Source organism: Carcharhinus amblyrhynchos, chromosome 7 (assembly GCF_965287045.1).
Source record: "Carcharhinus amblyrhynchos chromosome 7, sCarAmb.v2.hapA, whole genome shotgun sequence".
In the NCBI taxonomy this organism is placed as follows: Eukaryota; Metazoa; Chordata; class Chondrichthyes; order Carcharhiniformes; family Carcharhinidae; genus Carcharhinus; species Carcharhinus amblyrhynchos.
The window spans coordinates 89,819,084-89,839,738 of NC_137330.1; the positions used below are offsets into that span (position 1 = coordinate 89,819,084).

The window sequence follows — 20,655 nt, forward strand, 5'->3', positions numbered from 1 at the left end:
ATCTTCAGCTTTACTGAGATATCCTTCATGCTTCCCAGCTTATCATTGAAGACATGGCACATTTTTCAAGACTCTGGGTAGGCCTGGAGGTTCAGACAAATGAACAGCTTTATTCAGAAGATGTTAACACCAGAGGCTGCTACATTACACTGCCCATTTACCTGGATGAATGGCCGATGATGCCATCTCCAATGATGGGCAGCATGGTGGCACAGTGGTTAGCACTGCTGCCTCACAGTGCCAGGGACACAGATTCAATTCTGACCTTGAGTGGCTCTGTGGAGTTTGCATGTTCTCCCTGCGTCTACCCGAGTTTCCTCTGGACGCTCCGGTTTCTCCAGTTTTCTGCCACAGTCCAAAGATGTGCAGGCTAGGTGGATTAGCCATGCTAAATTGCCCTTTAGTGTCAGGGGGATTAGCAGGATAAATATGTGACATTACGGGGTTAGGACGAGGGTGTGATTGTTGTTGATGAAGGCTCGATAGGCCTTCTGCATGTTGGTATTCTACGTAACACGATCAGTCTCTTAACGTGCCCCGTTCCACTGTAAGGCTGCTAGTGAGAACATACTTGAAATACCATGAATACACAACACAGCCAACTGACAAGAGAAAGAAGATTTTAAAAATGCAATGAAAGCAATATAACTGGGTTTTGACAGAGCCTTATGAAGTTATGCAATCCTGTATAAAGCCTCAAACTGGGACTACACATTCTCTGCTACCCATCTTCCCACAACACCGAATTACTGGCAGAACAGCAGGCATGATATTCATTACCTAGTAGGAGATGGAAGACTATAATGGGCTTCACCATCTGTGCCAGGAACGACCAACTTGCCCTGGAGCTTTTCTTTTGAAGGTGGAGCTGCAGCATTCACATAGCCAGAATATTCCACAGCCCAGGTGTTGCCTCAATCTACATGATCGAAAGCTATAGAGGATTGTTGATGTGGTTCTTCCTCGTTTGGCAATTGGATTCTTTGAAACCGGTGGTATAATTTGGGCAGGGTTCACTTTACCGCTTTGAACAGAGTATTGAATAAAATGCCAGTTTCAACTTTTAGTCAAGTTCACACCTAACCACAGAAAGCTGAACACAAATCAGGAGTGAGAAAAGGCCATTTGGCCAAAGCCTTTCTTGACAGCATCCCATGTTTCCTACCATTGTTTCTAATTGTTGAATGAGTGCGGCACGGTGGCACAGTGGTTAGCACAGCTGCCTCACAGCACCAGAGACCTAGGTTCAATTCCAGGGTTTCCTACTTCTGTCAGCCTTGCCCTTCATTCTAACAGAAATGTGCTTACCCTGAACCCTGGTTAACACACTTTTGAAAGCCTCCCACTTACCAGACGTCCCTTTGCCTTCCCACAGACTCCCCCAATTAACTGTTGAAAGTTCCTGCCTGATACCATCAAAATTAGCCTTGCCTCAGTTGAGAATTTCAATTTTTAAGCCAGACTTATCATTCTCCATTGCTATCTTAAAACTAATGAAATTATGGTCACTGGTCCAAAGTGATCCCTCACTAACACTTTTGTCACCTGCCCTTCCTTACTTCCCAAGAGGAAGTCAAGTTTTGCTCCTCTTTAGTCGGGCCATCCAGATACTGAATGAGAAATTTCTCTACATCCAACCCTCCAATACAATGGTTGTCCCAGTCAATGCTGGGAAAGTTAAAACCCACACTATTACCACCCTATTCTTCTTGGAGCTATTTGCAATCTCCTTACATATTTGCTCCTCAATTTCCCACCAACTATTTGGGAGCCTATAGTACAACTCTACCAAACTGATTTCCCCCTTTTTATTTCTCAGTTCTACCCATATAGACTCATTACCAAACCCTCAGATATATCCCACCTCAGTACTGCCATGATGTTTTCCTTAATCAAAAGTGCAATTCCCCCTCCTCCCTTACCTCTTGTTCTATCTTCCCTGTAGCATCTGTACCATGGAACATTGAGCTGCCAGTCCTGTCTCTCCCTTAGCCATGTTTCAGTAATTGCTATAATATCCCAGTCCCATGTACCCATCCATGCCCTGAGTTCATCTGCCTCACCCGTCAGACCTCTTGCATTGAAATAAATGCAGTTTAATCTGGACTTCCTTTGCTCTCTGTCTTGCTTTTGCCTGATCTGTCTGGTACTAGGATTACTGACACTGCCTTTACTATTTAATGTACTCTCTTCAACTTCTGTGTTGTGCTCAACCTTCTCTTCTGTCTCCCTACTGCTTTGGGTCCCACTCCCCTGCTAAACTAGTTTAAATCCTCCTGAGTGGCTCTTTTCACCACAATGAAGTAAAAATCCCCTAGTCGCTCATTGTTCCGTGGGAGCATTGAAGAGAGGCTGCGATTTGAGAGTGGAGAGCTGTGGGTGAGTAAAAGCGACTTTTTCTTTTAGAAACTAACTTTATTTTTTAGTGGTTTTTTTTTTGATTGTTTTTTTTAAGTTTGACCCCGGTTTGACCCCGGAAGTAGTTGCGAGGGCACTCGGGTCGCGTTTTTTTTTTACCCGACTATAAATTAGACTGGAGGGGTTTCCCGATACTCTACATGGGTAGAGTATCCCAGCCCTCCCCCCTCCCCTAACCTAAAAAAAAAGAGAGAGAGAGGGGCTCTGTCTGAGAGCTGGTAAGACTGCTTTTGTATTTGTGTGTGCTGTAAGTGCTTTGGCTCACAGGGCCAAAGAGATAAGGTAAGTTATAAGTTTTTTTTTCCTTTTTTCCTTTGGGTTGCTATAAGGGGTAAATATGAGTGTGAGACCTGTATGTTGTTGCCAATGCAACATGTGGGAGGTCTTGGAGGCTCCTGGCCTGCCAGACATCCACACCTGTGCTCGGTGTGTGGAGTTGCAGGCCCTACGAAACCAGGTTAAGGAGCTGCAAATGCAGCTCGAGGACCTTCGGCTAGTTAGGGAGAGTGAGGACGTTATAGATAGGAGCTATCAGCAGGTAGTCACACCAGGGCAACGGGATGAGGGCACTTGGGTTACCATTAGGAAGGGGAAAACACGGGTGATGGAGAGCACTCCGGTGGATGTCCCCCTTCAAAATAAGTACTCCGGCCTGAGTACTACTGGGGGGGACAGCTCATCTGAGGGAGGAAGCGATGGCCAGCTCTCTGGAGCTGAGCCAGTGAGCCAAAAAATCAAAAAGGGAAGCAGAAAGGTAGTATTAATAGGGGACTCCACAGTGAGGGGCGCAGACAGGCGTTTTTGTGGACGTAGAAGGGAGTCGCGGATGGTGGTTTGTCTCCCTGGGGCTGGGATTCGGGATGTCTCTGGGCGTGTCCCAGACATCCTGAAAGGGGAGGGTGAGGAACCAGAGGTTGTAGTACATATAGGTACTACTGACGTAGGCAAGAAGAGGGAGGCACTCGTGAAAAGGGACTATAGGGAACTGGGTAGGCAGCTGAGGAAGAGAAAAGCGAAGGTAGTAATCTCAGGATTGCTGCCTGTGCCAAGGGAGAATAAGGGAAGAAATGAAATGAGGTGGAGGGTGAATGCGTGGCTGAGGGACTGGTGTAGAGGGCAGGGATTTCGGTTCCTAGATCACTGGGACCTCTTTAGGGGTAGGTGGGACCTCTATAGTAGGGACGGGTGGCACTTAAATACCAGGGGGACTAGTATCTTGGCGGGAAGACTGGCTAAGGCTACCGGGGGGACTTTAAACTAGAAAGGATGGGGGGAGGGAACTGTGTTGGGGAAACTGGGACGGAGGAGGTTCGCTCCCAGGTAGGGGAGGACCGCAGGCAGTATGCGAGGGAGGTTAGACAGGTGGTGGAGATGGGAAATGCCCAGACTGAGGGGCTGAAGTGTATATATTTTAATGCAAGGAGTATAGTGAATAAGGTAGATGAGCTTAGGGCGTGGATAGCTGTTTGGGATTGTGATGTGGTGGCCATTACGGAGACTTGGATGTCTCAGGGACAGGACTGGGTACTTCAGGTGCCAGGCTTCAGGTGCTTCAGGAAGGACAGGGAGGGTGGCAGAAGGGGTGGTGGCGTGGCACTGTTGATCAGGGATAGTGTCATGGCTACAGAGAAAGAGGATGTCGTGGAGGGATTGTCTACAGAATCTCTGTGGGTGGAAGTTAGGAACAGCAAAGGGTCAAAAACTTTGCTGGGTGTAATCTATAGGCCGCCCAATAGTGACAGGGAAGTTGAAGTGCAAATAGGGAAACAGATTCTGGAGAGATGTTTTAATAACAGAGTTGTCGTGATGGGAGACTTCAATTTCCCAAACATCGACTGGAATATCCCTAGGGTAAGGGGTTTGGATGGGGAGGAGTTTGTTAGGTGTGTTCAGGAGGGTTTCCTGACGCAGTATATGGACAAGCCTACGAGGGGAGAGGCTGTACTTGACCTGGTACTGGCGAATGAACCAGGGCAGGTGATGGATCTTTCGGTAGGAGAGCATCTTGGATATGGTGACCATAATTCTATCTCCTTCACAATTGCGTTGGAACGAGATAGGATCAGGCAGGCTAGGAAGGCGTTTGTCTGGGGTAAGGGGAGATACGAAGAAGTCAGGAAGTTACTTGGACAAATAAACTGGAAGGAGGCGTTCTTAGGGAAAAGTACCGAAGGAAGGTGGCAGATATTCAAGGAATGTGTGTCTAGAGCTCTGAATGACAACGTTCCGATGAGACGAGGGGGGTTTGGTGGGTCAAGGGAACCGTGGTGCACAAAGGATGTGTTGAACCTAGTCAGGAAGAAAAGGAAGGTGTACAAGAGGTTCAGGGAATTAGGAGATGTTAAAGATCTTGAGGAGTATAAGGACTGTAGGAGGGAACTTAAAAGGGAAATTAGGAGAGCCAGAAGGGGTCATGAGAAGACCTTGGCGAGTAAGATTAAGGAGAATCCCAAGGCCTTCTATAAATATGTGAAAGGTAAAAGGATAAGAAGAGAAGGGATAGGACCGATAAAAGGTGAGGGGGGAAAGGTTTGTGTGGAACCAGAAGAAATGGCGGAGGTGCTTAACGAGTACTTCGCCTCAGTATTCACGGTGGAAGCCGATCTGGGAGATTTTGTTATGGATTTGCAGCAGATGGAAAGGATTGAGTACGTGAATATTAAGGAGGAGGATGTGTTGGAACTTTTGAATTCTATCAAGGTAGATAAGTCGCCGGGACCAGATGGGATGTACCCCAGGATACTGTGGGAGGCGAGGGAAGAGATTGCAGAGCCCCTGGCGATGATCTTTGCGTCGTCAATGGAGACGGGAGAGGTTCCAGAGGATTGGAGGATTGCGGATGTAGTTCCTATTTTTAAGAAAGGGAACAGAGATAGCCCGGGAAATTACCGACCGGTGAGTCTGACCTCAGTGGTTGGTAAGCTGATGGAGAGGCTTCTGAGGGACAAGATTTACGAACATTTGGAGAGGTTTGACATGATCAGGAATAGTCAGCATGGATTTGTCAAGGGCAGGTCGTGCCTTACAAGCCTAGTTGAGTTCTTCGATAATGTGACTGAACACATTGACGAAGGAAGTGCCGTGGACGTAGTGTACATGGACTTCAGCAAGGCGTTTGATAAGGTCCCCCATGCAAGACTTCTTGAGAAGGTGAGAGGGCATGGGATCCAAGGGCCTTTGGCCTTGTGGATCCAGAACTGGCTTGCCTGCAGAAGGCAGAGAGTGGTTGTGGATGGGGCTTTTTCTGAATGGAGGTCAGTCACCAGCGGAGTGCCTCAAGGATCTGTTCTGGGACCCTTGTTGTTTGTCATTTTCATAAATGACCTGGATGAGGAAGTGGAGGGATGGGTAAGTAAGTTCGCTGATGACACGAAGGTCGGTGGTGTTGTGGATGATCTGGAAGGATGGCAAAAGTTGCAGCAGGACATAGATAGGATGCAGGACTGGGCGGAGAAGTGGCAGATGGACTTCAACGCGGATAAATGTGTTGTCGTCCATTTTGGCAGAACCAACGGGATGAACGAGTACACTATTAAGGGCAGAAGTCTGAGTAGTGTTGAGGAGCAGAAGGATCTTGGGGTCCGGGTCCACAGGACTCTTAAATCGGCCTCGCAGGTGGAGGAGGTGGTCAAGAAGGCGTATGGTGTACTGGCCTTCATTAATCGAGGGATTGAGTTTAGGAGTCGGGAGGTAATGCTGGAACTTTATAAGACCCTTGTCAGGCCTCATTTGGAGTATTGTGCGCAGTTCTGGTCGCCTCACTATAGGAAAGATGTAGAAGCTATTGAAAGGGTGCAGAGGAGATTTACAAGGATGTTGCCTGGACTGGGAGGCATGCCTTATGAAGTTAGGTTGAGGGAGCTGGGACTCTTTTCCCTGGAGAGACGAAGGTTGAGAGGCGACCTGATAGAAGTTTACAAAATGTTGAGAGGAATAGATAGGGTGGACTCTCAGAGGCTATTTCCCCGGTTTGAAATGGTCGCTACGAGAGGACACAGATTTAAGGTGCGGGGAGGGAGGTTCAGAAGTGATGTTAGGGGTAAGTTTTTCGCTCAGAGGGTGGTGAGTGAATGGAATCGGCTGCCGTCAGTGGTGGTGGAGGCGAACTCGCTGGGGTCTTTTAAAAGACTTCTGGATGAGTATATGGGGTTTAATGAGATTGAGGGTTATAGATAGGTCTGTAGGTTGGTAGGTGATGTGGTCGGCGCAACTTGTGGGCCGAAGGGCCTGTTTGTGCTGTAGTGTTCTATGTTCTATGTTCTATGTTCTACCCCAGTACCTGTTCAGATACACTGAGGGAGAATTTAACATGGCAAATGCACCTCATCAGCACATCATTCGGACTGTGAGAGGAAACCCGTGCAGGCACAGGGAGAATGTTGAAGCTCTGCACAGAGTGAACCAAGGCCCGGATTGAACCCGAGTCCCTGGCGCTGTGAGGCAGCAGTGCTAACTGCTTAATACAGCCATATAGGATATGTATAATACTCTCAAAACCCAAGAGAAATATAGAAACGCTCTGAACTGCCATTCTTCGTTGCATAGATGCAAGATATACATCCTCTGCAACATAATGCAAAACGTGAAGCAGAAAAAGAGTGCCTGCAGGCTGGAAGAGGCCACCCGATACAAACAGCTACATTTGACTCGTCCTAAACTAGGCAAACAACCCGCTGTTAAAACTTGCATTGACCTTTGAGATCAATGTGGCTACTACCATTGTGGCTTGAGATTACTACTATGCAGTGCAATACAGTGCAAAAAGTACAAATGATTTAACCTCAGATTGTCAATAAAGTGATATATATTTTTTCTTTGCTCTCCCCAACTGACCTCCATTGTCGCCTATCCAAACAATGCAGCCGAGATCAGTAACTCACTACATATGACACCTAAGACATAAATACTTCTATCACCAACTGACAGCATCTATATAACCACTGAATTTTTTTCACATAAAAGCTGATTATTGTGAACTGGTAATCAGCTATTGTTTTACTGATTTAACTGAAAGTTCATTATAACCTCAAATATAACCTATGTATGAGTGAAAAATCTGCATTGAATCATCTGTCTTTTTTCTTGACAATACTGTAACGGTGTGAGGGGAAAATAATTTATGCACAGCCGTTCTTTTTCTCAAATAAATTACTTGCTCCCCCCCCCCCCCGCTGTTTAGTCGATTGTAATAAAAATTGAAACGCAACAACACCACCGATGCCTGAAAAGATAACATGCCTCACAGCAATATACAACATTGAAATGGTGCAGCCATGCATGCTCTCCTCACTCAGCCAGCTGAATGGAAACAAAATTAGCCACGTTAACAAGATCCAAATGATTGCCGTACATTTTAAAGCAGCATTAGATGGGCTCTCACACCAGTACCAGCAGTGCTGCACCACCGACAGCTACAGTTGTTAAACTCAATACCCTGACCGATGAAGTAGGGTTAAGGAATTGGGATGGCAGGCAAAGGCTGACTCAATTAGAAATATTACTCGGCCAACTCTATCTGCTTCTTTTCATTCTAATAGGGCTGGAGCAGGTGCTAGTCAAAGGTAATCGCATCCCTATCCAGTTAATATACTTATGTTTCTGAAGTGTGATGCAGAAAGAAAAGGCCTCTGCCCACAACTCTGATGATGTGGATGTGCCGGCGTTGGACTGGAGTAAACACAGTAAAAAGTCTGACAATACCAGGTTTTAGTCCGACCGATTTATTTGATAGTAAACTCACAAGCTTTCGAGGGGACTCCCTCTTCGTCAGGTGAATGGAGAGTTCTGGCCTCGGACGGAGCATATAAAGCACAGAAAGTTTAGAGATTACTGATTAGAATGCGAATCTTTACACCTAACCTGCTGTTCAAGTCCTAAAGTGGCCGACAATGTGTGTGGAAGGAGCACTGATCACAGGTTAAAGGGATGTGTATCGTCTCCAGACAGTACAGTAAGTGAGGTTTTGCAAACCCAGGCAAGCCACGGGGGTTACAGATAGTGTGACATGAGCCCAAGATCCCTGTTGAGACCGTCCTCATGTGTGTGGAACTTGGCTATCAGTCTCTGTTCAGCGACTCTGCGCTGTCGTGTGTCGTGAAGGCTGCCTTGGAGAACGCTTACCCAAAGGTCAGAGGCTGAATGCCCGTGACCACTGAAGTGTTCGCCAACAGGAAGGGAACAGTCTTGCCTGGTGATTGTCGAGCGATGTTCATTCATCCGTTGTCGTAGCGTCTGCATGGTCTCCCCAATGTACCATGCTTTGGGACATCCTTTCTTGCAATGTATCAGGTAGACAATGTTGGCCGAGTTGCAAGAGTATTTACCGTGTACCTGGTGGATGGTATTCTCACGTGTGATGATGGTATCCGTGTCGATGATCCGGTATGTCTTGCAGAGGTTGCTGTGGCAAGGTTGTGTGGTGTTGTGGTCACTGTTCTCCTGAAGGCTGGGTAGTTTGCTGCGAACAATGGTCTGTTTGAGGTTGTGCGGTTGTCTGAAGGCAAGAAGTGGGGGTGTAGGGATGGCCCTGGCGAGATGTTCGTCTTCATCAATGATATGTTGAAGACTCCGGAGAAGATGTCATAGCTTCTCCGCTCCGGGGAAGTACTGGACGACGAAGGGTACTCTGTCCACCGTGTCCCGTGTTTGTCTTCTGAGGAGATCGGTGCGGTTTTTCGCTGTGGCGCATCTGAACTGTCAATCTATGAGTCGAGCGCCATATCCTGTTCTTAGGAGGGCATCTTTCAGGGTCTGGAGGTGTCTGTCACGATCCTCCTCATCTGAGCAAATCCTGTGTATACGGAGGGCTTGTCCATAGGGAATGGCTTCTTTAACATGTTTAGGGTGGAAGCTGGAGAAGTGGAGCATTGTGAGATTGTCTGTGGGCTTGCGGTACAGTGAGGTGCTGAGGTGACCGTCCTTAATGGAGATGCATGTGTCCAAGAATGCAACTGATTCTGGGGAATAGTCCATGGTGAGTCTGATGGTGGGGTGGAATTTGTTGATATCATCATATAGTTGTTTCAGTGATTGTTCACCATGAGGCCAAAGGAAGAAAATGTCATCGATGTATCTAGTGTATAGCATTGGTTGAAGATTCTGTGCAGTGAAGAAGTCTTGTACGAACCTGTGCATGAAGATGTTGGCATATTGAGGTGCAAATTTGGTCCCCATGGCTGTTCCGTGTGTCTGGATGAAAAACTGGTTGTTGAAGGTGAAGACATTGTGGTCCAGGATAAAGCGGATGAGTTGTAAAATTGCATCTGGAAACTGGCAGTTGTCAGCACTGAGTACTGAGGCAGTCGCAGCAATGCCATCGTTGTGGGGGATGTTGGTGTAGAGCAGCGAGACATCCATTGTGACAAGGAGTGTCCCTGGTTCAACTGCTCCATGTGTGCTGAGTTTCTGTAGGAAGTCCGTAGTGTCGCGACAAAAGCTGGGGGATCTTTGTACAATGGGTTTCAGGATGCCCTCTACGTAGCCGGAGAGGTTCTCACACAGAGTCCCATTGCCCGATACGATGGGACGGCCAGGTGTGTTTGCCTTGTGTATCTTTGGGAGGCAGTAGAGATCTCCAACGCGGGGAGTACGTGGAATGAGAGCACGGAGGGTGCTCTGAAGGTCCGGATCAAAGGTCTTGATCAGATTGTTGAGTTGACGTGTGTGTTCTTTGGTCGGATCTGTGGGTAACTGTCTGTAGTGTTCCTTATTGTTTAGTTGTCGGTACACTTCTTTACAGTAATCCGTTCTGTTCAGTAGGACAATGGCCCCTCCTTTGTCTGCTGGTTTGATGACAGTGTTGCGGTTGGTCTTGAGAGCGTGGATGGCATTGCGTTGTGCTTGGGTAATGTTCGGGGCTGTCTTGTGAGCGCGGCTGATGAATCTGGTGTTAACGCACCTCCTGATGGTTTGGGCATACAAGTCCAGTCGAGGAAGCCCACAGACAATCTCACAATGCTCCACTTCTCCAGCTTCCACCCTAAACATGTTAAAGAAGCCATTCCCTATGGACAAGCCCTCCGTATACACAGGATTTGCTCAGATGAGGAGGATCGTGACAGACACCTCCAGACGCTGAAAGATGCCCTCCTAAGAACAGGATATGGCGCTCGACTCATAGATCAACAGTTCCGATGTGCCACAGCGAAAAACCGCACCGATCTCCTCAGAAGACAAACACGGGACACGGTGGACAGAGTACCCTTCGTCGTCCAGTACTTCCCCAGAGTGGAGAAGCTACGACATCTTCTCTGGAGTCTTCAACATATCATTGATGAAGACGAACATCTCGCCAGGTCCATCCCTACACCCCCACTTCTTGCCTTCAGACAACCACACAACCTCAAACAGACCATTGTTCACAGCAAACTACCCAGTCTTCAGGAGAACAGTGACCATAACACCATACAACCCTGCCACAGCAACCTCTGCAAGACATGCCGGATCATCACACGTGAGAATACCATCCACCAGGTACACGGTAAATACTCTTGCAACTCGGCCAACATTGTCTACCTGATACGTTGCAAGAAAGGATGTCCCAAAGCATGGTACATTGGGGAGGCCATGCAGACGCTACGACAACGGATGAATGAACATCGCTCGACAATCACCAGGCAAGACTGTTCCCTTCCTGTTGGCGAACATTTCAGGTGGTCATGGGCATTCAGCCTCTGACCTTCGGATAAGCATTCTCCAAGGCGGCCTTCACGACACATGACAGTGCAGAGTCGCTGAGCAGAGACTGATAGCCAAGTTCCGCACACATGAGGACGGTCTCAACAGGGATCTTGGGTTCATGTCACACTATCTGTAACCCCCGTGACTTGCCTGGGTTTGCAAAACCTCACTTACTGTACTGTCTGGAGACAATACACATCTCTTTAACCTGTGATCAGTGCTCCTTCCACACACATTGTCGGCCACTTTAGGACTTGAATAGCAGGTTAGGTGTAAAGATTCGCATTCTAATCAGTAATCTCTAAACTGTCGGTGCTTTATATGCTCTGTCTGAGGCCAGAACTCTCCATTCACCTGACGAAGAGGGAGTCCCCTCAAAAGCTTGTGAGTTTACTATCAAATAAATCGGTCGGACGAAAACCTGGTGTTGTCAGACTTTTTACAACTCTGATCACACAGGCCCGGGGCTGATTGGTTTCAGCTTAGGCAGGAAGGAAAAATAGCTCAGAATGCTAAATGCCAATTTACTGGATATTTATTGCTATAACAAAAAGGAAAAAGTTCCTCTTTTATATACAATTATTTTTCTGCTGCTAAACTCCCAATTCACCAGTTTGAATGTCTTCTCTCTCAGTGAGGGCCTAACATAATGTATAACATGTTTTACTGGGGAGTGTAACACACACTTGGATCACAATCCTGCTCCTATTTAGCGATAACAGTTACATTCATGAATCATTCTGCCTGGCAAAGGTACTTGAGAAATGGCACCCTGGTGTCATCAGTGAAACTGTTCACAGGTTGGTGTTGAGGCAGTTTGCTTGACAAAGCCTTGCTTTGTGCTGCTGGTTACATTGTACTTGACCTAGGAATGCTATATAATGACACGGAGGGCCAAATTCTCACTCCACAGGCAGGTAACACAAGTTACAAAATATCACAATTCAGCAGGCCAGCCTCAGTTTAAAAGATCCTATTACACACTATCTTTGCTTGGAGGTGGGGGAGAGGTGATATGGGAGAGAATTGGGCCATCAATGCCTGATTAAAAGCAATTAGGCCCTCAAGCCCTCACACACTCGCCCCTTTCACTCCAAACCACTTCCTACAACTTCGCCATGGCCTTCATTTCGCCTCCATCTTGGGTTTATTTATTAGTGTCACAAGTAGGCTTACATTAACACTGCAATGAAATTACTGTGAAAATCCCCTACTCATCACACTCCAGCACCTGTTCGGATACACCAAGGGAGAATTTAGCATGGCTAATGCACCTAAACCAACATGTCATTTGTGTGTGTGTGTAGTGGTGGTGGTGGTGGTGGGGTGAAATGCTGAGAAAAAAAACAGCCATTCATAACTCTGTTTTCCAAGAAAATACTGTTCCCACAGCCTTATAAAAATGTCAACCATTCAGAGCCATTAGAGTATCAATAACAGAAGCTTTATCTCATTTCACACCTCTTAATCTTATACAAACAACCACAGACATTGACAAAGTCGCAGAAAGCATAACTTATCATAACCTCAAAGTTGTTAATCAAGCCAAGGAAACACTTTAGTTTGTCCAAACACAACTCTTATTAAGCTAATGACTACGAAAGTCTTGCAGTTCAGCCAAGCATTCATAATAGATACAGGTGGAAAACTTTCGGGTCATCTGTTTCTGCTGATAGTTCCAATTATGGCATGGAGGTGGCATAGCTTGGACTTTTTGAACTAATCTTTTAAGGTAGCGAATTCAGACTATGGTTCATGGCTTCCCTGAGGGACAATGAATCATGGAGAAGTTAGCTTTCAAACCATTCCAACTCATCCCCTCATCCTTCATATCCGACGCCCTCTCATACCAGCTCATGCTCCCCACATATGCCCTTGTTACCTCCATAGCCACTCATTCAGTATTCCCTATGGGTCAAGTGGAAATGCAAAAAAACTAACCACATAATACAGTTCTCAGTCACACACACAATAGTGAAAAACTGCCATTCATGAAAACCAAAGCTTAAATCCCAATCTGTGGTTAAAGAAAACTTCAATACCCACAAAGAAGGATAATCCTTTAACAACCTCTTTACAATTTCAAACTGTTAACTTATCAAAGTGCTTATATAGATTTTGAAACTCCGTCAAACATTTAAAATGACCTCAAGATTCTTAACAGCCCTTAAAAAACATTAACAAGAGAACGTCATTCAAAACTGTTGTTGTGATGGAATTAAAAGTGATGGACACAAAATGGTTACCTGGCACACAAAATGGTTACCTGGGAAGGGACATTCAGAGCCACTGGCTTTAGGCACAGACAGTTACACAAAAGGTTAAAACCTGCTGTATCTAAATTGCTGCAGGAAGCTGATCAGAGCTTGAGGCACTCTAGATAAGAGCAGACCCAGAACAATGAGTCTGATAATAAGGTCAGCCACAGATGGGACATTAATATAGAAACGTAACAAGATCAGCCACTGAATGTATAAATTGAAACCAGTCATTGATAGAAGACACAACTGCATAAATGTATCCATTCTATGAACAATGATATGTTAACTGTCCATGTCCGCACCTGTCTGCTTGTAACTATGCGGTAACTTTCGATGTCCGTATCCATCTACTCAACTGGTAACGATGTGTTAACGGCCAATGTCCGTACTGCCTATTGTCTAAAAGGTATAAAAATGTTCAACTACCATTGTGTACTTGAGAAGGTAGCTGCTAAGTACTGCGGAGCACCAATACATTCTCCCAAAGTCTTGTCCGAAATAAAACTGTATTGTTGAAATGTCCAAGTCTGACTCCGAAATGGTAAATTTCCCACAACACCGTGAAATAGGTCGACATGGTTTTTTCCTAACATACACCAGATGGTCTGTCAATCAAAGCAGTCCAGCTGATGGTGTGTTTTGTAAACAGTGGCAGCTTACACCTTTTTTTCCCTAAGTTTATAGAGCAGGGGATTTAAAAGACTTGATATCATGGCACTTAAACTGGCCTTACCTGATCTATAAGAGCATTTGTGACTCCTCCACTACAGGTGAAGGCCCCAAAAACAGTGAAAATTGAGTCTTTTTTAATTCTAAATTGTCTTGACCAGTTCAGGTTTTTGCATGCATGATTCTTACCTTGACCCATTTCTCCTATAGGCAAAAATTGGATGTTTGAAATCCGGGGAGAGGGAGGGGACAGAGACTTCTGCATCTGTATCCCACTCACCATTTTTAAAGTTCTCAGGGGTCAGTCTGACTTTACAAAAATCTGGCCTTTTGTCAATGACAAGTTGTGTTACATCTCACCTGTACAGGGAAGGTAGTGGTGGCATAATGGCATTGTCGCTGGACTAGTTAATTCCAGAGACCCAGGTAATGATCCAAAAATCCCTGCTCCCTGCACCAGCTTTCAAGCCATGCATTCATCTGTTTAATCTTCCCATTCCTACTCTCAGTAACTCGTGGCAATGGTAATAGTCCAGAAATTACTACCTTCAAGTTCTGCACTTTAGCCTTCTGCCTAACTCTCTATATTCACACCTTAGGATCTCATCCCTTTTCCTACCTATATCATTGGTACCAATATGTACAATGACCTCTGGCTGCTCACCAGCATCCCCCCCCCGCCCCCTTTAAGGATTCTTGCAATCGCTCAGAGATGTCCTTGACCCTGGTATCAGGGGCAACACACCATCCTGGAGTCTCGATTGCAGCCACTAACTAGCAAGTCCCCTATTACTACAGCTTGTTTGCTCTTTGCCCAACCCTGCTCTACAGCAGAACCTGGTGTGGTGACATAGGCCTGGCTGCTGCTGGTACCTCTTCCTGACAGGCTATCTCGCTCAACAGTATCTAAAACAATGTAGCTGTTTGAAAGGGGAATGGGCACAGGAGACTCCTGCACTACCTGCCTGCCTCTCCTGGCGGTCACCCATCTACCTACCCTCTATCAGAGGGTAGGTGCAAACTTGATGGACATCCTAAGGTGTCGAAAGGGGTTGCTGTAGAGATAGCAGAGGCATTGGTGATCATCTTCCAAAATTCTATAGATTCTGGAATGATTCCTGAAAATTGGAAGAAAACAAATATCATCCCATTATTTAAGGAGGGAGAGAGAAAGAACACAAGGAACTAAGAACGTTAGCCTTGCATCAGTAGGGAAAATGCTAGAACCTACTATAAGGGTTGGGATAAATGGACACTTAAATAATCACAATCAGATTGGGCATAATCAGCATGGATTTACAAATGTGAAATCACTTTCGACGAACTTGGAATGTTCTGAGGATGTTATTCACAAACTTCATAAATAGAGAGTCAATAGACATAGCATATTTGAATCAGAAGGCATTTGATAAAGTCCCCCACAAGAGGTTGATTGGCAAAATAAAAGCACATGGGATAGGAGACAATATTTTGGCAAGCATTAAGGATTGACCAACAGGCAGAAAACAGAGCATAGGAATAAATGGGTCATTCTCATATTGGCATGCTGTGACTAGTGGGACTCTACAAGGATCAGTTCTTGAACCTCAGCTGTTCACAATATATCTCAATAATTTGGATATGGGGACCAAATGTAATATTTCCAATTTTGCAGATGATACAAAGCTAGGTGGGAATGTGAATTGTAGGGAAGATGTAAAAAGACGTTCAGAGACTATTTCCTCGGGTGGACGTAGCTGTTACTAGGGGGCATAACTATAAGGGTCATGGCAGGAGATATGGGAGGGATGCCCAAGGTAGGTTCTTTACTCAAAGAGTGGTTGGGGTGTGGAACGGACTGCCTGCTGTGATAGTGGAGTTGGACACTTTAGGAACTTTCAAGCGGTTGTTGGATGGGCACATGGAGCACACCAGAATGATAGGGAGTGGGATAGCTTGATCTTGGTTTCAGACAAAGCTCAGCACAACATCGAGGGCTGAAGGGCCTGTACTGTGCTGTACTGTTCTATGTATAGGAGAATGTAGACAGTGAGTGAGCAAGAACAGAGCAGATGGAATATAATATTGAAAAGTGTGATGTAATCCATTTTGGTAGAAGGAACACATGTGCAGAATATTTTCTAAATTGTAGGGAATTAGAAAGTGTAGATGTATAAAGACACTTGGACGTCCTTGGTCATAACTCACTTCAGGCTAACATGCAATTGCAGCAAGCTACTAGAAATGGAATGCTAGCCTCTATCACAAGAGGATTTGCGTACAGGAGTCGTGAGGTCTTGCTTCAACTGCATCGGAGCTTGGTTAGACTGCAGCTGGAGTACTACATGCAGTTTTAGTTCCCTTACCTCAGAAAGGATATTATTACCATACAGACAGTGCAAGGAAGGTTCACCAGACCTGTTCCAGGGATGGTGGGCCTGTCTTACGAAGAGAGATTGTGCAAACTAGGATTGTATTCTACAGAGCTTCGAAGAATAAGGGGTGATCTCATTGAAACTTACAAAATCCTACAGGGTAGATCTAGGTAAGATGTTTCCCTTTGATGGGGGACAATTTCAAAATTAGGGGGAATGCCACTTAGGATCAAGATGAGGAGAAATTTCTTTACTCAGAGTTGTGAATCTTTGGAATTCTCTACCATAGAGGGTTGTGGGAGCTCAGACATTGAGTATGTTTAAAGCAGAGATTGATAGGTTTCTGATTGACAACAATATAAAGGGTTATGGGGATAGTGTGTATAAAAGGCACTGAAGTATCCAAACAGCTATGATCATATTGAACAGCAGAGCTGTTCAATGTGCTGAATGGCGTTTTCCTGTTCCTATTAATTTTGGATTGCTGTAGAAAAGGGCTCACACTGATACAATGGGCCAAATAACTGCCTTCTGTGCGGCAAACTCCTGCACTGCAAATCATGTTTCCAAACCATATCTCAAAGAAACAATAACTGGTAGCATACTAATGTTAGTATAGTAAGTAAAAGTTCAGTTTCTCATTTTCACTGGGATAAAATTTCTGAAAAAATTGTTGCCACAAAGCTAAGTAAGGATGTGACAGTCCATTTAGTCTCTCCTTCCATAGGAAAATAACAGCAGCAATGCCATCACCTTTAACATCAACAGAAAATGCTGGAAAATCTCAGCAAGTCTGACAGCATCCGTGGAGTGAAAACAGAGCTAACGTTTCAAGTCTGGATGACTCATTATCAGAATCCCTACAGTACAAAAAAAACGCTATTCAGACCATCAATCCTGCGCCTACAACAATCCCACCAAGGCTCTATCTCCGTAATCCCATATATTTACCCTGCTAATCCCGCTGACACTAAGTGGCAATATCTTAGGAGGGCCAATCCACCTAACCCACACTCTTTGGACTATGGCAAAACTGGAACACCTGGAAGAAGTCCATGCAGACATGGGGAGAATGTACTAACTCCACAGACAGTCGGATTGAACCTGGGTCTCTGGTGCTGAGGGACAGCAATACTAACCACTGTGCCACCCTGTCATTGTCAGACTTGCTGAGATTTTCCATCTCTTTCTATTTTTGTTTCAGAATCCAGCATTTGCAGTAATTGCTTTTATCATCATCTTTAAGCTTTCATACAAGTCATAGCATTAAGTTTACATACACATCACTGTTCCTTGGTCAAAACCATGTAATTCTCCACCAAGCACTATTGTAACTAGGACTGCAGTTATTTGAGGAGAAGATTTACCATCATTTGCCTTTTCAGGGCCAATTAGGGTTGGGAAATAAATGTGGCCTAGCTCAGGTATCAAGAACAAATGGATGAATAGAAACATGAGATGCGCCCACAACTAAATTAACGCTGGCACAGTGGTTAGCACTGCTGCTTCACAGTCCTACGGACTTGGGTTCGACTTCCAGCTTGGGTCACTGTCTGTGCAGAGTCTGCAAGTTCTCCCCATGTCTGTGTGTTTTTCCTCCGGGTGCTCCGATTTCCTCCCACAGTCCAAAAGACACACTGGTTAGGTGCATTGGCCATGCTAAATTCTCCCTCACTGCATCCAAACAGTCACCAGAGTGTGGCAACTAGGGGATTTTCAGAGTAACTTAAATGCAATAAACCTACTGGTGACACTAATATATAAATTATAATTTTAATACTCTAGATTCTTGTTCTTGTGCCTTGAAAAAATACTTCCTCACATCAGCACATACTTCCTACAAGTCCAATACACATGGTTATGCATTAGCTCGTAATTTAGAAAGGCTGAATCTCTATAGAAACTTACCGACCTTCTGTCATAAATTGGGCTTAAGAGTGGAAACTCTGGTGGGGAGGAAGAAAAACCAGAGTCATTTATGATTTAGTACAAGTCCGACCTCCCAATTATTGCATCCCCTTATTAGCTTCCAACCACCTGGTCTCCGCTAACTTACCAGAGGCCATACTGGATTCTTGGAATTCACTCGCTAAATTCTGCTGACTCCCTCTCCAGCTGTGAGGCCCTCTTTGCAGCCTAGTTCTTCAAACATTTTTTTCTGCACACCTCCTAATCTCACCTTTGGCATAGTATTGAATGTTCTTTATTGCTGGAGAGCCATAAAAGTGCACATCATGTCCAGTGACACCTGCCTTGCATTCATGAGCAGCACCAAGAAAGCTTTAAGATTTAGTCACCAGATTTAGAATCCGGGAGTAAACACCATTTCTCCACAGGAATTTGTTGATTTTAATTATTGTACCAAAATGTAATTGTGGGACTTCCAATAATGGAGAACATGATACTCATTTCTTTAGTTAATGCTTCAAGAGGCTATTTATTGAATACATGAACTATTTTAGTTTGTACAGTTTGAACCTAGTTTGCACCCTTAATTAATCTTTAGATTTTTTTTGAAAGTTAAAGGCATAATTCAACCTTTGAACAATCATGCCTTGTTCCCATGGTTACACCTATATGGGACAATATTTCATCTGGATCGAACAAAGCACCAAAACCAAAAGATCAACAAAGATGTAGTTTTCACTTGATGTTACGAATTCAAAGAAAAAAAGCTCAGAGTAGGATTCTTGTTTAAAATCCATTTAAATTTACCAAAGTTAACACAACTGTCGTAAATAGGAAATTCAAATGAAGAGAATGAAACGTGGTGCCAGTATCGAATTATCAAAATTACTTGTTCTTCACACATCACCTTCTCTATATACGATATGCTTTGTCTGTATAGCGCGCAAGACTTTTCACTGCATCTTAATACATGTGACAATAATGGAACAATTCAGATTCATGTCCTGGGTTCCCGGGGATCAGTGGAGCATCTCTCCCCTCCAGGACCAATATGTTAGACTCACAAATCTCCAGCTCGCAGCCAGTCTGGGTTCACCTGTGTCTGCCAATCTCCTCCCTTACCTGTAACTGTTCAAGACATTTGTCTGGAGGTGTCCGAGAAACCAGTCTCTCTGCCTCTGTCTCTCTCTCACACACACAGCTTCATAGATACTGGAAACTCTCAGATAACACAGCAATTACACATCGGGAAAGGCCAACAAACCTGCTCTGAAAACAAATGCGATAACGCACTTGTGAGATCACAACTTCGCCCGAGTTATTGCGATACAAACTTTCTGCATTGGCTGAAGTAACGAAAAAAAAGCTCAACTTACCTCTGAGTGAAATGCAATCCTTTATTTTGTTTCACTTTTCAAGATATTCACTAAAAAGCCAACTTTCGAGAAGTTGCAGCTTTCATTGCTGCTGCCAGACTTTCTTACTGCGCAGATTGAGCCTCGCTGCTTGCACAATAATCATAACAAACCCCAGCAGCACTGCTGTCCCTGAGCGACCCCTGGAGCCCACACCCTTACACTACAGCTCAGCCTCACTGTCCCTGAGCGACCCCTGGAGCCCACACCCTTACACTGCAGCTCAGCCCTACTGTCCCTGAGCGACCCCTGGAGCCCACACCCTTACACTGCAGCACAGCACTGCTGCCCCTGAGCGACCCCTGGGGCTGATGTGAACCATGGTGCCAGCATTGGACTGGGGTAAGCACAGTAAGAAGTCTCACAACGCCAGGTTAAAGTCCAACAGACTTATCTGGTAACACAAGCCACAAACTTTCAGAGCACTGCTCCTTCATCGGGTGAGTGGGAGTTTTGTTGACAAACAGGGCATGTAAAGACATACCTGTTATATACCCTGTTTGTGTCCACTCACCTGATGAAGGAGTAGTGTTCTGAAAGCTTGTGGTTTGTGCTACAAAATAAACCTGTTGGACTTTAACCTGGTGTTCAGACTTCTTACTGTGTTGATGTGAACGCAGAAAGTGTTGGCATTATCTGTGGAGAGAGAAATGTTTTGAGTCCAATGGCTCTTCTTCAGAACTGAAGAGAGTTAGAAAGGTGGTGGGTTTTATATTGTTGGAAAGGGGAAAGGGGAAAGCGGCAAGTGGAGCAAGAGAGAATAAAAGCAAAATACTGCTGATGCTGGAACCTGAAACAAAAACAGAAAATGCAGGAAAATCTCAGAAGGTCTGACAGCATCTGTGGAGAGAGAATAAAGCCAATGTTTCAAGTCAGGATGACCCTTTGTCCTTCTGTTCTTGTGTGAGCAAGAGAGAATGTCAGATTCGAGGGCAAAAGAGATTAAATGAG

General features: G+C 45.1%; 1 protein-coding gene across 4 annotated transcripts in view; it reads right to left on the reverse strand.

The window, feature by feature from the left end:
• The window catches only part of ankrd6b (ankyrin repeat domain 6b), a 201,692-nt gene extending 181,911 nt beyond the window's left edge, over window positions 1-19,781 (reverse strand). For 3 of the 4 annotated variants that reach the window (XM_080192773.1, XM_080192770.1, XM_080192771.1), the window contains exon 1: window positions 19,666-19,781. The gene's annotated coding sequence lies outside the window, so the exon portion shown is untranslated. Of the gene's footprint in view, window positions 1-18,293; window positions 18,328-19,665 lie in introns of all 4 variants that reach the window. The other variant, XM_080192772.1, reaches the window with a different exon arrangement.
• Between the last annotated feature and the right edge of the window lie 874 nt (window positions 19,782-20,655).